Here is a 17,910-nt window from a genome sequence, read left to right on the forward strand (position 1 = left end):
CTCTTAGCGTTGAAGAGAAGCAGCAGCTAAAGGGAAGTAAAAGGGGCAAATCTAACATCCTAGATTAAGAAAGAAAATAATATTCTTCTCAGCAGACATCAACATTTAGGTAGTCTCCCTTCTCCACCACAAAGATTTATAATTAGGCTTTTCAATATTAATAAACATTTTGGAAGCTAAAATGGATGGCAAACCTATACGCATGGAACTGGACACTGGTGCAGCCGTCTCACTGGTCTCCGAGACTATGTATAAAGAAAAGCTACAGCATCTTCCGCTTAAGGCAACAAAAGCTGTTCTGAAGACGTATACGGGAGAAGCTGTGCCCATGTTGGGCACTATTGATGTTAAGGTGGAGCTCAATGGACAGTCTGCTAAATTGCCACTGTTTGTGGTGAGAGGTAACTACCCAGCCTTAATGGGTAGGTCTTGGCTTGGGAAGATTCAACTGAACTGGGCAGAAGTGCACCGGATGACTAAAGAAGAAACCAGTCTAACCCCTATACTAAGGAAACATGCTGCTGTTTTTGGAGATGATTTGGGAAGTATGAAGGGAATCACTGTGACATTGAACATTAAACCTGACAGTCCACCAAAATATCTGAAAGCCCGAACTGTGCCATATGCCATCAGGCCGAAAGTCGAAGCGGACCTGGAGCGCCTGATCACCAATGGAGTCCTAATACCAGTTACCCATAGCTCATGGGCCACTCATATCATTCCAATAGTGAAGAAAGATGGCTCTCTCCGGATTTGCGGTGATTTTAAAGTCACTGTCAACCCACTGTTGTGTGCAGAGCAATACCCGCTTCCCCGCATCAATGACCTCTTCGCAGGCCTGGCTGGGGGACAAAAGTTCAGTAAGATTGATCTGAGTCAAGCATATTTACAGTTGCACGTCGATGAAAAGTCCCAAAAGCTGTTGACTATTGTGACTCATAAGGGGCTCTATCGATACTGTCGCCTACCCTTCGGAATAACGTCTGCTCCCACCCTGTTCCAGAGGGCTATGGACCAGATCTTGTGTGGCTTGTCAGGAGTTCAGTGCTATCTGGATGATATCCTGGTCACCGGAAGAAATGAAGAGGATCACTTAAAGAATTTAGAGGCTACCCTACAAAGACTGGAAGAGTATGGCCTACGAGTTCGCAAAGACAAGTGTCAATTCTTCAAGCCCTCTGTTGAATATTTGGGACACATCATTGATTCTGCAGGTCTTCATAAGGCCCCTGCAAAAGTTAAAGCTATTGTGGAGGCTCCCCCACCTCGAAATGTAAGCCAGCTGCGCTCGTTTCTAGGACTACTGAACTATTATGGAAAGTTCATCTCACAGTTAGCCACACTGCTAAAACCACTTCATGAGCTCCTTGGGCAGAACAAGGCCTGGAAGTGGACTGAAGCCTGTGATGTTGCATTTAACAAAGCTAAGGATGCATTGCTAAATTCTCAAGTTCTAACACACTTTGATCCATCCTTACCCCTACAATTGGCCTGCGATACCTCCCCTTATGGAGTGGGAGCAGTCGTGTCACACATTATGCCTTCGGGAGAAGAGAGACCTATTGCTTTTGCTTCACGCACTCTAAGCAAAGCAGAAACTAACTACGCCCAAATCGAACGTGAGGCATTAGGAATTGTTTTTGGAATTCGGAAGTTTCATCAGTACCTGTTTGGGCGAAAGTTTACTCTTCTCACAGACCATCGACCTCTGACATCAATTTTTGGACCCTACACAGGCATTCCCCCATTAGCTGCTAGTTGTATGCAACGTTGGGCATTGTTACTTTCAGCACACACATATGAAATCAAATATCGGAAATCCACTCTGCACGGCAATGCAGATGGCCTCTCAAGGTTGCCTTTGCCGGTCAAACATCAAGATAGTGCCCAAAAGGAAATCTTCTACTTTGAACAGGTAGAGAATACACCCATCACTGCTACTCAAATAAAGAAGGCAACTCGCATTGACCCAGTATTGTCCCAAGTTATGGACCTGGTGATGCATGGAAAATCTCGACAAACCTCTCCGGTCTCACCCGCCCTTGTTACCTACATGTCCAGGAGGACGGAGTTATCGGTCCAATCTGGTTGTTTGTTGTGAGGGAGACGTGTCATTATTCCACCACCACTGAGATCACAGATGTTAGAACAGCTCCATTCCGGTCACTTTGGAATAGTGCGCATGAAGGAAATCGCACGAAGTTATTTTTGGTGGCCTGGATTGGACAGTGCTATTGAAGAGAAGGCAAAAGCTTGTATGTCATGTCAGGGTGTGAGGAATGCACCCCAGTGGGCACCCCTACACCCATGGGACTGGCCTGAAAACCCGTGGCAACGTATTCACATTGACTTCGCTGGCCCCCTTGAAGGAAGCATGTTCTTGGTGGCAGTAGATGCCCATTCTAAATGACCAGAAGACTCTATAATGCAGTCCACTACTGCAGAAAGTACTATCCAAAAACTACGAGGACTCTTTAGTCATTTTGGTCTGCCAGAACAACTTGTGAGCGACAACGGACCGCAGTTCATCTCTCAGGAGGTTCAAAATTTTATGAAGGCAAATGGGATACACCACATCACCTCAGCACCATATCATCCAGCCACCAATGGATTAGCTGAAAGATTTGTGCAGACAATGAAACACGCTTTGAAATCAGCAAAGGGACAACACTCCATTCAAAAGCGTCTGGATACCTTCTTACTTTCCTAACAGAAACACACCTCATGCTACGACCCACGCTTCTCCGGCCTTTCTAATGATGTGACGACAGCTGCGCACTTGCTTTGATCTGCTGAAACCTTCTGAACCCCAACAAATTGTGCAACATCAGCAGCAAAATCAAATTATCAGACGAGCACCCAGAGCAAAAGACCGAACCTTTAGCCCGGGACAGCCAGTTTTGGCTCGGAATTATACTTCCAGAGCTAAATGGGTCCCTGCCACAATCATCACTCAAACAGGACCTGTTTCCTACACAGTCCGGACTGCAGAGAATCTTACCTGGCGGCGACATGTAGATCAGCTGTTGGCAGGTCATGCCAGTCCTCAGGACACATCTGCAGTTGAGTGCTCTGACTTCACCACTTCTGGTGAGACACCGAATCACAAATCACCTGTTCCTGACTGTTCTCCTCCATTACTGCCGGCGGCTGAGATACCCCTTTGCCCAGCAGGAGCTGATGCCACCTCCTCACCTGTTCGTGCTGCAGACCCAGAGCCCATGGTACTTTCGGGTGCAACAACACCAGAAGTTCGCCGTAATCCACCTAGAGACAGAAGGCCTCCTCATCGGCTGGATCTTTAGCTAGGGCGAACCCACGGTTATGGGGCAAAATAATCCCCAGGGTTTAGCCGGGAATGGAGGCTAGTGTGTGTTTTATTTAGGGGATGTTCTTATTGGGGGGGAGGAATATGTTGTGTATTTGGTTGTCATGGTTTTTGTTCCTATGGCAACTGAGTTAGATTATTAGGGGATAGCCCAGCCGGTTTCAGCCGGTTGGGTTAGCTCTGTGTCTGTAAATAAAATGGTAGTTTTGTTAGCTGTCTGCTGTCTGGCCTCAAGTGATTTCTTCCTAAACCGGCTGCCCCCAAGGATATAACAATCCTAATATGCATTAAAATTATATAGAAATACAAGTATCAGAGGGGTAGCCTTGTTAGTCTGGATCTGTAAAAGCAGCAAAGAGTCCTGTGGCACCTTATAGACTAACAGACATATTGGAGCATGAGCTTTCATGGGTGAATACGCACTTCATTGGATGCATGCACAGAAATACAAGTTTTTTAAAGTAACATTTTCCTAAAAGCAATGGCTTAAATGAAATAGATATGCATAATATGAAACTCAAAAGTTTTGGAAAACTAAAAAAAAGATTTTCAAGTTGCACTAAGCCCAGAAAAGCACCAAGTTTCCTTGAAAGTTCAACAGTATTATCAATTAAAGCATAAACTGTATTCATTTCCATGATAAACATGGGTAATAGTGTGTTCTGACTAGATGTATGATTAATCTTTTTATTTGGTACAAGGCCCAATCAAACTCGAATAATCTTCACCGGGAGATTGAACTGATTTTCAAAGATGGCTTCCCCTGGGTGTTACATAATTTCATAGTGAAAGTCCAAATTCAGCAAATCTCCTCCTACTGACAATTATATTTTCTTCAACATTACTGGTTTTTTTGGGTTTTTTTTCAAATCACACAGCTTGTCTGCTCTCCACTTTCCATCTAAAAAAGATATAAAGATAAAAACACTTTCTTAGGTATTTAATTATTCAGCATGAATTAGACTAAATGTGCTAAAGTCTAGCTGGGTTTAACTAATGGTTAAATGAATTCTGCAAATGCTACTTGTGCTCTCTAGCAAGAATATTCTGTATCATTCCTGGGTTATTACTGAATTCATATATTTAGATATGTGAGTAAAGTGCTTCTAAGAACCAGGAAAAATCTTTAATAGCCAAATATACATACCCTTTGGCTGGCATGTACAGAGGAGGCATCTGTATGATAGTTTAGAAATGTCCAACTAAGGTGTGAAGTTTTGCATTGAAAAAATATTAAACCAGAACATTTTAAGAACAAATATTAGCATTCAGAATGAAAAGAGTGCTTTAAATTGTTGAAAGCAGAATCTAGAATATTCTAAGTTTTTCTTTGAAATATATGCATAAAAAATTAGAAGAAACAATACTTCAAACAACATTTGTAAAGATTTCCTAGTTGCATTGCTAAGAAGTGTGTTCAAATATTTGTTTTAAAAACATTTATCTCACAGATTTGCCTGATGAACTATCAGTTACTTTGGCAGATAGAAAATAAATTAGAATGAACAAAGACTTTGCATAGTTTTGCCCAGATGTTTCTGAGATTTTATCTACATGGAATGTGACTCCTACTTGCCCAAGATTCAGCAACATGACACAGTAATAGTTCACAATAATGGCTTGGTGGTAGTTCATATTAATTACAAACATCCTTCTACTAATAGTCTCCTTATAGAATTTTATGCAGCGAACCCTGGACAGCTTCTGACCTTCTTTAGATTACATTTGTATTTCACAGACCACATAGCCTATATGCAACCACAAATTTTATCACACAATTTTACACATTAACTTTTGCAGATTTGCCTCTGAACATCACATTATAATATAAAACAATGTGCTGAAAATTCATCACTATTCACTGTTTTTACCAGTCTTTAAGAAAAATCTGCCTCTTTTATATGTTGGTTTGCCTCTCTTTACTCACAAAATCTTGAACTGTATCTTTTCTATTTCAAGTACCTGACTGGGAGGAAAAAGCCTATCAGGTCCATTATACATGTCCTTTTGAGTTACCTTTCTCAGTATGGCTTGTGTTATGTCACAATCTGCCTCTATTGATATCAGATCATTTGAAAGAATGACACCAACATGTGCAGAACTATTATACTGGACAATAAGATACTCATTGTAGTAACAATATTTATACAGTCAGAGATCCATTCCTCACCCTCTACCCCAGGTAACTGAGCTTGGTACTGGGAAAAACTGAAGGAAGAAGAAGAAGCAGAAAACTTTCTCCCAGACCAGCAAGCAGAATAGTATTGTTAAGCTGCCACATCTTGAATGTGTGCCCTTTGCATGTGGAGAGGAGAAAAAGGCTAGAACTAAGTGGGAGAAGGAAGGAACAATTCCCAATACAATGAACTAGCTCGATGTGTATATGAAGAACGGATGGTGGGGGCGGGAGGGGGAAAGGAAATATAATTAATTTTGTTAAATATTTATTAATCAACCCATGGATTTTTGCAATTAAAATAATGCACTGAAGCAATCTGAATTCATTCTACTGAAACAAAAAGTAGAGTGTATAAAGGGCGAAGTGTAAGGTTATACAGAGGTGCAAAACCGAAAGAGTACAATATATCTTCAGCCAAATTCTGGCACCATTACTCACTCTGAAGATAACACCTTATTCTATAAGTAGTCTCACTTAACTAAATTCTCACGTGATTGAGAATATACAAATAAGAATGGCTTACAAGCAGCAGAAGCAGCAAGAACAGAATAATTTGAATTTAAAGATGATAGAAATATTTCCATTTGGTTAGCTTCATTCATTTGTTTTAATTTTTATTGAACAATATTATTATTTATTATTTATATTACCATAGCATGTAGGAGCCCCAATCAAGAACCAAGTCCCCACCGTGGTAGGTGCTGCACAAACACATAACAAGAAGATGGTACCTGTCATAGGGATTAAATAGAATAGTTGACGGAACATATTGTTCTGTCCCAGAAGAAGGAGAAGAGAACATAACAGTATCTAGCAGCCTCAGATCTCCTTGACCCTTGTCAATCTGAGTATAGACTTCAGTTTTGTACAGCTGATGCCTTTGTTCTTTAGCCAGTTATCTCCTCCTAGAGATGGACAATTACTAGTGTCCATGTAGCTGTGGTTATGCTGTAATAGTTTGAAAACATAATGTAGTAAAATCTCATTGCGTAGAAAGGTAAGGGAGATGTCATTTAATTAATAAAAATCTACAGAATCATTATTTCAATGGCCTTACCATCTGAGGCATGGCGGAGGGCAGGGTGGATGCTCTCCCCAACTCCAAGCTCCTAGCTGCAGGTCCTCTGTTTGGTGGAAATGTTGATAATATAGTATCATTGGAAATGGGCCAAGTTTTGTATCATTCAAAAGCCCTTTCTCCTACAAACATGACAAACCTAGAACAATTATGTAAATATATATTTGAGCAAATGTTTAAAAATAATCTTTTGTTTTATTATACTTTAATACAGGAATGCATTGTTTACGTAAGACATTAATCTTTGGCAATCCTAGGGAAGTTAGTCTTGACATGTAGGGACTGAAAATATTTATTCAGCAAAGTCATCCTCAACATCGTCTCTGCCTAGGGTACCACTGCTAGACACATTGTTACACTGATCCTTGTCCATGCCATGTTCACACATCTCTGTACAAAACAGGCTGTTGGCCAAACATTTGCAGGGTGGTGAGCATCCGGTCCTGGTGCACAAGCATTTGATTAGCTGAAGAATTTATTTGGGAGTGCATAGTATTTCACACATAGCTGGTGTGATCAGTCCATCCGCCAAGACCCATCCATGCTGATAGGGAGTATAGTTTTGGATGTGCTCTATCATCCGGGAGCCATTACATTGCTTGATCATTTCCCTTCCTGATAGCAGGTATAAATGCACCACTTGTTGGTGGCAATTTTTCTCCATTTGCCTGCTTCTCGGAAAACATCTACCAGTGTACCCCAGCGAGTGTTGTAATGTTGGCCTTCAAATGGTAAACTTGCCATATGACTGCCTCCAGTGCATTTATTACCTCATCAGTTACTGCTCTCAGCTGTTACGAACACCTTCAGAATAAGAAGAAAGTCTCCAGAGGCTGAATCAAATGGATTCCAGTAGTGTCATCTCCTGAAAGGACATAGCAACTTGGCAGTGCAGAGTCTTTTAATGGTCTGAGTGATAGAAACACATCTCTGATGGATAAACAGCATTTCTGTTCCCCAACAATAGGCACAAAACCAGAATCTTGTGGGGATCTTGGGTAGATCTTGGGAATCTTGGGTGCTCACAGAGAGCACTAGAACATCTGTGTCTTGTATAAAAATCTGGACTTTAGTAGCATTTCTTTCTATGACACTGATGACATGCAAGATAATTTTAGTTTCAGGCTCCTCAGGGAGACCACAAAGAAACTTCACTGAACAGTGTGAGCAGATTCAATTCTTCTAGCAATTCTTCATATGCTGGACCATTTTTCCTGCAAGGTGTTTGGTTGACCTATCCTTTATGTGAATATGAGATAGTAGCTTCTTCTTAATCGTGACATTGGAGAGGTCTGGGAGGTCAATGATTTTGTATTGGACTGGTAATATTTTTAATTGATTCCTCTTCTTGTGTGTCAGAAACAAAGAGGACTTTGTCATAGGTCCAGTATTTTCTCTGTAGCCTCAAAATGAATTGTTCAGCCAAATCTCAGCAGGTATTAACAGTCAATAGTTTGTCGAGAGCTCCGCCATACCATCTATAACTGCTATGCTGAACAGTCTTTGCTGGCTTAAGGTCCTGGTCACATTGTCAGTAGGTGCCAGTTTAGGAAGACCACACAATATGAGCATTAGTCTTCTTTTTGCCTGGCACATACACATTGTTCCATCACATTTAGACATCAACTGTGGTATGCAAAGAACTCATACTTTCCCAAAGTTTCACATAGATCAACATCACGCTGAGATCTGAACACAACCAGGAGATGAACAATGACCTGTTTTGTAGTTAGCTCTATAATAGTCCCTGCCACTGTTCAGCTTTAGTCTGATCATCTTGATTGGAGCCCATAGGTTGACAGAGCCTTGGATAATTCTTTGTGTTTCAAAGGCTTCACACAAGTCATGACCCAACATCTATTTGTCTGACATCTTTAACTATCTCATCATTGAAGACTACTTAATGTCTTGTTCAAAAATTGATGGGGTTCTGGAGTTGCCAGGAAAAACCAGGAGAGAGCATTTGGATGCTATGTTATGCTTACCAATCCCTCAACAACTTAAATTGCTCCATTTTCCTGTTCTGGTGCTTTATCTGAACCAATTGCTAAAAATTATATCCATTTATCCCAGCTCATCTTCCTTAAGAGCCTTTCCCCTAAGCATTTGTTCCTCTTCAGCCCTATATATGGCACATATTTCTCTACTTAGCCTATGCATCACCACTTTCCCATCCATTAGAACCTCTGCAAGGCAATTTATGAACTCCAGCTGAATCACACAATTTGCAGTAGTAGAATAAGTATTTGTTTTTGTTGATTATACTGTTTGACACAACACATTATGTGCATTCTTGGTATAGCACTCAGTGTGATATGCAATGTTGTCTCATGGACATGTTTTGGGTCAATGAACCCACTTTACTTTCCAGGCAATGTTCTTACTAAGAGTGACTGCTACATACAGTATTTCATCTGTCTAATGTGTTGACACTGAGCTTAACGGATGTCTTTGGGCTTACTGTAGAAGAAGCAGTTGTTTATCTCAAAACACATGCCCTGGGACCCAGTATAAGGCAAATCTCCCCCACAGTTAGCTCTTGTCCCAGCTTCTTCAACTTTTTCCTGATGCTTGATGTACTTCCTCTCCAACCTTATCAAATTTAATTTATAATACACTTCTTATAGCATTTAAGATGCCACTAAACTTTGTGTTTAACCAGATGGTAGTATTCTCCAAAGATTCAACTACTACTTGGCACTCTTTGTCTCTCCATTGATGCCTAAAAATAATCAAGACCAAAGTAAAACCAAGGATTTTTGTATAAATCACTTTGGGATTAATTATTAATTATGTTATGTAATGTATGTTATGCAACTATGTGCATACCATTTGTGGATGGATTCCAGTAGTTTTTGGCTGGATGCTGATGTGTTTACCAGTGCCTCATTCAACACTTGGCATAATAAACAAAGCTGATAATCAATGCCTCTGAACAGCTTCTCTTTTGCCAGTGATGGCAAATCAACATAAAACACTCTTTCCATTTACAGTAATCTGTAACACGAAAAAAAATTAGTATCATGTTCTGAGCATTAACTGATAACACAGTGCTGTCAGTTGAGGGCCACAATTTAACACAGACATGTCAAACATGCAGTCGTCACAAAGTTAAAGTATAATTTAAAAAAGTTGAACTTTCAATACATTTTCTCTAATAGGCATCTACATAATTATTCTCAGTTTGGCATGTTTCATACCATTGTGTTTGTGGGAGAAACTGCTTTAGAATGATACCAACTTGTCTTATTTCTGATGACATTGTATTATCAAAATTTTCAGCAATTGGAGGACCAGGATCTGGGATCCAGGGAGGGTGGGTAGCAAGTCCCTCTCTGCTATCTTGCAGAGGCTGACACCACTGAAATAATGATTCTGTAGCTTTTCATGAATCAAAGGACACCTCCTTTACCTTGCTACCATTAAGATGCCCATTCAACTACACATGCTCCCAGACTACAAAGTGTTGCTGACACACTTGAAGTCTCAGGCAAGAGTGGCTTGCTTGCTTCCTCGCTGAGAGGTCTCAGATGTGTGGTATCGGACACCCACACTGTTCTTTTTTGCAGGATCAGGACCTAAACTGTTAATTCAATATAGGCAGTAATTATCTCATTGCTCTGAAATATTTATTTTGTTCAATCCACACTTCTGTTGTGGGTATTTGTTTTGGCTTAAATTAATTTATTAACTGCAGAAAAAAGAATTCTAAAAACATATCTAACTTTGTATAATTTCAATAAATCAGCACATTTCCGTAAAGACCATCATAGTAAGAATTTGGAGGATATATCCCAGAAATAACATCCATTTTTTTAACATCAGATCAAAAGATTTTCACTTTGAGGCAATCCCAGAATAAACGACACCAGTTCCCAATACCACAGTATGGCTGAAGCTCAATTTTGCTGTGAATTTGGTGTGTGGAGGGGGTTGTTTGTTTACGCTTGCTTTATAATTTTTTAACTGCAAGGAAAACTCATAACACTGTGTAATTTTGGTGAAATGTTATTGGTTTTGGCAAATATCTTTGGTGGCATTTACCAAAACTAATTCAGATACTTGTGATATTCTAAAGGATAATATATTCTTTAACCCAATTGATGTGAAATCAATTATGTGGTAGTCTGGAGCACTAGGCTTCTAAAATTGGAGGCACTGAAACTGTGATACAAGGTAAAAAGATAAAGGTTTTATGTATAAGAATGGAACTGATACCTCATCCTCACCACCACCATTACTTATTTGCTGTCAATTGACTTCGATATGAGCAATCTATAACCAAAAATCTTCACTGGTCCTGGGTTGAGAGTTATCAGATACCAAAACTATATTTCTGGCTTAAATTCATGACTGAAATGCATGTATTACGGACATTCACAGCAAAATGACAGACTGAGGAGAGGGAGTTCAGATTTATGCCTCGTGGAGTGGAGCTTACTTGTACAAATATAGACGGAATTATATTTCTTGTGTAGAGATTTAGTCTGATTGATGCAGATATATGGCTCTGGAAGTGGGCCATATAGTATGATCAAAGCCAATAAAATCAGAAAACAAATAATATCTTAAATTGAACAGAATACATATACTGTTTAATGAACACTTATTAATCAGTAACCTGCCATTAATGCAGGGATTCTCAAACTGGGGATCGGGACCCCTCAGGGGGGTCACAAGGTTATTACATGGGGGGTTGCAAGCTGTCAGTCTCCACCCCAAACCCTGCTTCACCTCCAGCATTTATAATAGTGTTAAATATAAAAAAGTGTTTTTAATTTGTCGTACTCAGAAGCTTGCAGTGTGAAAGGGGTTACCAGTACAAAAGTTTGAGAACCACTGCACTTATGTCTTGTCATAGCTCTAAAAAGCAGTTTTGTCAGTACAGCTGTGAATGAGTATAACATGATGGTTAACAGAGCTTGCATTTTATTTAAAGCTAAATTAAATCATTTATTTAAATTGGCAATGGATGAAAAAAGTTCACTTGGTGTAATATGAGCTTGAGTTTCAATAATATGATATTAAATCCAGTCCTTTATGATATAATAACACCTAGTTCTTATACAGTGCTTATCATTGACTAGATCATATAATCTATGGTATATAAGAGCCTATCTTATTATTTGTTGTACAGTGGGGAGAGTATCTGTAAGTCAAATTTTAGGATGCTTGTTTTGCATCATGGCCAGCACTTCTACAGGTGATTGCAGTTGAAGCTTGGTATTTCACTCATATAACTGGTAAGATGACAAAATGTTGTGGAATAGTAAGCTATGAACTGACCCTCTAAAAGTCAACAGAAAGCAAGGATACTGCATCACAAAATATACTCTGTTCATTTAGGTCCAGATTACCCTACCCTTATGTATACTGAGTACAATTTCACTGATCAAATAGTCCCATTGATTTCAAAGGGAGGTGTATGATGCTCAGCTCCTTTAGAAGTACTGTAATTTATAAGAGATCTCAAATAAGGATTTAGGAGACTAACTTTTGTCAGAGATTAAGGACACCTTAGAATCTCAAGAGCTAGATAGAGAAAAGATCTATTACACTGCAGAGTCCAAGCATGGCTTTTCTAATGTGGCATAAATTATCGAGCTCAAGTACAGGACATGCTGTATATTTATCGGATAAAATTGTTTTTTTATAAACCGTGTTGGACATCAACTTGGCTCAGATGCTGTAAAACATAATTGTCTACTATAAATTTATCACATAAATTAGACATGCAAGTCATGATGCAAAATCTGGGCATCATAACACTTGACTCAGATATACTAGTGATAAATATGGTATAGGGAGAGAGATATGAAAATCCAGTAGTGCTTATGTTAAACCAGGTGGAATTTTTAGTTTACCTCAAATTTAAATTATTTTAGATAGTTCTAACTAAAATGCAGCTTTTTCAACAAATATAAACCTGATGGTTTAATGTAGAAACTTCATGTTAGGCACCAAACAAAGATACATTTCATAGTTTCCAATATTATTTGATTAGTCTTAGATGTAGTTAAGATAATTCTTACTTTATCATTTGTGCTTAGAGAGGACAGGTACCTACTAGTATTTTGAAATAAAATGTAGCACAGTCAAAATGCTTCACTATGAAAGTTTTGCTTCTTGTTGTTTCTATTATTGTAATTGAGGATTCACGGTTGAATAGGGGTATGAATTCAGTCCTGGTGTAAAAGGGTGTCATTTTTGCATATGATTTCATTGACCTGGCATGTGCTTATAGAATGTTTGAATATAGCCGAATGCCAATAAAACATGAGATATTTTAAAATGGCTCCATTGGATCGGTCTGAACATTTTGCTCCTACAGCCTGGAGAAATCTCACAATGTTGCAAGTAAATATTGGAACCAGGCAGTAACATTAAGAGCTAAATTGTGGCATTAAGGCACAGTTCTGTGTTGGGGAAATGTGTAGCTGTAGGACCCTGACCGGAGCGTTTTGCTTAGGGAAGCACACCTGCCAGCGCTCCTGGGAGTGTAGTTGCTGTATCACTGGAAAGGGAATAATATCTACTCTGTTCAGGAGCTGGCTGTCTTCACCAAGCTAGACTATGTGGAATCTTTGCATTCCCTGTGAGCAAGGACTTGCATTGTGGCCAGCCCCTAACCCGCCTTTGTGCACCCATGTAGGAAAGCTCAGCAGAGGGTAGTTACACGAGAAATCCAAAGAATATACTTGTCAAGATCATATATAAATGGGCAGCTTCTCTAATTTTATATCTTGTACTTTTTTTTTCTTGCTATATTAGTGCATGGTAATAGAAATGCATATGGTTTTTTGAATTAGAGGGAAAGGTTAACATAGGTGGCAAAATGTGGAAGGAGAAGTATAGAGGAGAGAAAAATGATCATAAGGTAAGCAATGGAAATCTCAGAGCTGGGTTGATGAACCGGTTAAAGGGGAAGTCAAATATTGGCCAAAGTCTCCAATGTAGGTTCTGTAAAAAAGTTGATTTCAGAACCAGCTTGTGGATGGCTCTTGTGTGGGTATGCAAAAGAGGGACTCCTGTCCTAGAAGAGTGGATAAAAATCTATGACATAAAATAAATAAATAAAATCTGCTTTTTAAAAATTAATGTAAATTAGACTTTTTCATTTAATTGTTTATATTTAAATTAAATATGCTTTTATTTTAAAAAATAAACCTTTTTAAAATTAAATTTGAAATGATCACAATCTATGTTAAGGCTTATAGACTTACTATAATTATTATAATAATTTAATAAATTATCTACTATTTATCCCACATCAGTGAGCCCACCTCAAATGTTAATTACTCAAAGGGGGCTTCTTTTTAATTTATATCATAGAATCATAGAATTCAAGATCAGAAGGGACCATTATGATCATCTAGTCTGACCTCCTGCAAGATGCAGGCCACATAAGCCGATCCACCCACTCCTTAGCAAGCGACCCCTGCCCCATGCTTCGGAGGAAGGCGAAAAACCTCCAGGGCCATTGCCAATCTTCCCTGGAGGAAAACCAATCTTCCCTGGAGGAAAAAGAATCAGGGGAAGCATCTTTACATTTTGAGGTCAACTCAATCTTTATAAGTATATCACAATGTGATGTACTGCATTAACTAAGTATTGATATTATTTTTATCTTTACCAAATGCGAGTACCATATATACTCATTCATTATCCTGTTCGTTTATAAGCCCCAAGATGGTTAGGTAAAAATAGCAAAAACTGTATGACCCTTTTATAAGCTGACCCTATATTTCAGGGGCTGGCAAACTTTGCCTCCAGGCCTGTTAGTGTAAGCCGCTAGCAGGCCTGGATGTTTTGTTTACCTGGAGCGTTCACAGGCACAGAGCCTTTGTTTCTGTTATGCAGAAAATGTTTTTTCTTAGTTTAAGTTTCAGTTAAGTAGCAGGTTCAGAAGAATATTTTTGATAGACTTTTTTTTACATATAGGCAACACATTTAAGGTCATATTATCTAATGGATAAAAAACAAATTTTAAAATGCTGTTTTTGTACACATATATTAAATTCCAATTTTCATCCGAACGCATCTTGACACAAATCCCAAATAAAAAAAATATTGTCTAGTAAATGAGAAATGTATCATTCATCATTTTCTAACATATTAAATGTAAACAAATTAAGAATCTGAATAAATATATGCTAAGCTGATATTGTGTATCCTCCTGGTTAACAAAAATAAGTATCAAATTTAGTATAAAGGCTATATTTCGTTGCAAATCCACAAGTTTTAATGGTTAAAACGACCATTTTGTATCTTCAGGAAAATAACTAAAAAGTACAAATTCAAAGCAAGATTAAAATTGATGATTTAGATCAAAGTTTGCTGCTTGCTGATTTAAATTATGATTAAAATCAACCCTGCTGACCGTTTTGGGAGGGCAAGCCTAGAGGGAGGAAGTAGATTCGTGGCCCTGTTCCCTCCTGCACACTAGCCAGCAGAGATGCTTTAACTAAAGAACAATGCAGCAGAAATTAGAATTGGGCAGGGTTTTTTTTCAATGCATTGTTCAGGGCACTGAAGCTGTCCATGATTTCAGTTTGAATTTGGTGAATAGTTCTGGCCAAAACAAAAAAATATTAGAAAATATTGACATGTCTGTTTTCAACTTTTTCAAAGGGAGCCATTGTGAAGGGACACACCCTCACTCTGGCATGGAGGAGACTAAGGAGCTTTTCTGGGCCTAATCAGTACTAATGAGGCACACCTGCAAGGCTTGTTCAGTCTGGAGGGGGAGGAACTTTAAAAAGCAAACCTGCCACAGGAAGGGGTGGTGAATAGGAAGAATGCTGCTCCATGTCAGAGATGGTTGTCAACAGAGACAGGTCAGCTGAGGAGACAGTCACAGGCTGCACTGGCTGGTGGCAAAGCAGTATGTCCCAAGAGGAGGGGCAGAAAGTAGGCCCCACTAAGTGGCAATAGACTCTGATAGAGCACGCTGATAGAGCTGAATCCCAAAAGACTGCCTGGGAGACAGGCCACCCTTGCCTTTATTCGTTTGCACCCAGATTCTCCACCCTTACAAGGGAAGGAGAGGGGCGAAGCCTTTCTTTTACCTAAGTGTTTGAGTCAGATAACCCCTCATGTGCTTTAAACTGGGGGTATGGTGGATCATAGGGTCGGGAGATGGGTCAAGAAAGCTCCCCCCCCCAGCTGTTTTGATGTTTTGTTTCAAAACATTTTCTAAAGGAAATGTAATTTGAAATCAATGTTCGAAACATTTTGTCTGATCCAAATGATTATTTTTTCTCAATTTTTCATTTCAGCAAGAAAAAACAATAATAAAAATTCATCTCTGGTTTGAAATGAACCTCCCCCACCCCACAGCTTTTCAGTTTGGCCACCAAATTAATTATTCGCTTAACTCTAGTAGGTGCCTTCCATCCACTATATGCCAATTAACTCCAGGGGGCAGCATGCCTCCCACTGTTCCTTTGAATAGCTGCCTGCTAGGAGCCATGCCTGTCATGACCCCTAGAGCAGAAAGGTAGGATAGGTATAACTCGAGTGTTTGTCCTTTTAATGCACGCGACTGCTTCCTGGGAGTGTTTTCCTGCTGTTAATTCTTCTTAGTTAACAATAATCCCTGTACTGATAAAGAAGAGCAATAGTAGGGCCTTTGGGGGGAAAAACAGCTATTTTTTGGTAAATAAATGACTCTCGAATTAAAACTCAAGGTGAATTTTGTGGCACTGGGGGGTTGGGGTCAGAGGGATGGGAAACAGTGAGAAGTGGCAGTGATTGAGCAAGCAAAACAAAAATGAGTCACAGGACACAGAATGCTACATGAGCGTTTCCATAAGACTCCATGGAGCAGATGTTGGAATGGCCCCCTACTCAGCAACTGTCCTCAGAAAGGCAGAAAGCCATCAGTGCTTTTGTATAGCGTGTCCTTTAAACATTTAGGAGGTATAGAAATCCAGCTTCTTGGCACCATTTCTATTTGTGCACATAATGGCAGTACATGAAACGTAGAGTTTAGTAGTTTTGAAAACCTTATGTAAGCCAAATATTACACCCTGGCTTGTGAAGGTTTGAATTCTCATTAAATACAAATAGAGAGTTTGTAATATATAGTGGTGAATAATTACAAATCCTGGTGTGTCCAGTTGGACACAAGCAAATCAATCCTACCACCTTCAAGCAAACAAATCTTCCATCAAAGGTTTATTCATAATAAATATACACAAAGTTTAATTAAATTCTTAGAATACTTCACTTAAATGTTCAGAATAATAAAAAATACAGTAAGAACTCTTCAAGATAACATTTATTTTAAACCTTAGAACACTGAAGATTTGCATATATTTTTATTTAGTTAGTTTTTAAAAGTGCTTATATTGACCCAAGATGGTTAACAACATAAACTTTGCAGCCAAAATGACTTTCCACAACAAATTAACATTATTGTAAAAGTGCCATGCAGCCGGACATTTTTTTGCCCTCTCTCTGTTAAGGACATTAACAAAAATAACTAATGCCCCCAATGACTTATTTCCTATAAAGGCATCGGGGAAAAGTTTAGTCTTGTAGTTTGCCCAGATGGTCAACATCTCCAGTTTCTGTCATAGTAGAAAGGGAAGTGAATCCTAGAGTTGAGGTCTTTTCCTGGAGAATACACTGCTAGCACCAATCTGTTTTTATATCAAGGGGATACTAATTTAAATACCTCCAAAGATGACTACTGCCATGACATAACATAAAGAGAGAAACACTCTTAAATAGCCCGGGTCCAAACCACTGAGGACTTTACAGGTCAGAACTAACAGTATCTTAAAATCTGCTGGGAAACTAGCCAACAGCCAGTACTGATCTGTGTAATATAATATGTGTGTGAAGCATTTCTTCCACAGCAGGCAGCTGCAGTCTGTTCAAGCAGAATAGTCTTAAGGTGCAGCCCCATAAAGCTAAATAAAAAGGTGAGTAGAGCATGGATAATAGACATAAGTTCCCCAAGATTACCTCTGTCCAAGGCCCCAAGAGGATGGATATTCATTCCTACACCACTGATACCTTTTATATACCTTCAAATGTCACAGCTGGAAAATCATGATTTTGCAACTCTGCTGTGCTAGAAATGAGACCATTACATTTTTCACAAACGGATCACTCCATATCTGACCTCTCAGTCCTCATCCTCAAAGTAAACCTATACAATACCTCCAAGAGACAAGCCTGGGAACTCAAATTCATAACTCTACTAGACACCAAACATCATGGACTTAAGAGAAAGACTGGTTTTATAGCCCATTACAACAATTTCTAACACATCCAGCTGCCTACTGTCTCTCCATTTTCCTATAACTGCAGAGA

Source organism: Mauremys reevesii, linkage group 2, assembly GCF_016161935.1.
Source record: "Mauremys reevesii isolate NIE-2019 linkage group 2, ASM1616193v1, whole genome shotgun sequence".
Lineage (NCBI taxonomy): Eukaryota > Metazoa > Chordata > Testudines > Geoemydidae > Mauremys > Mauremys reevesii.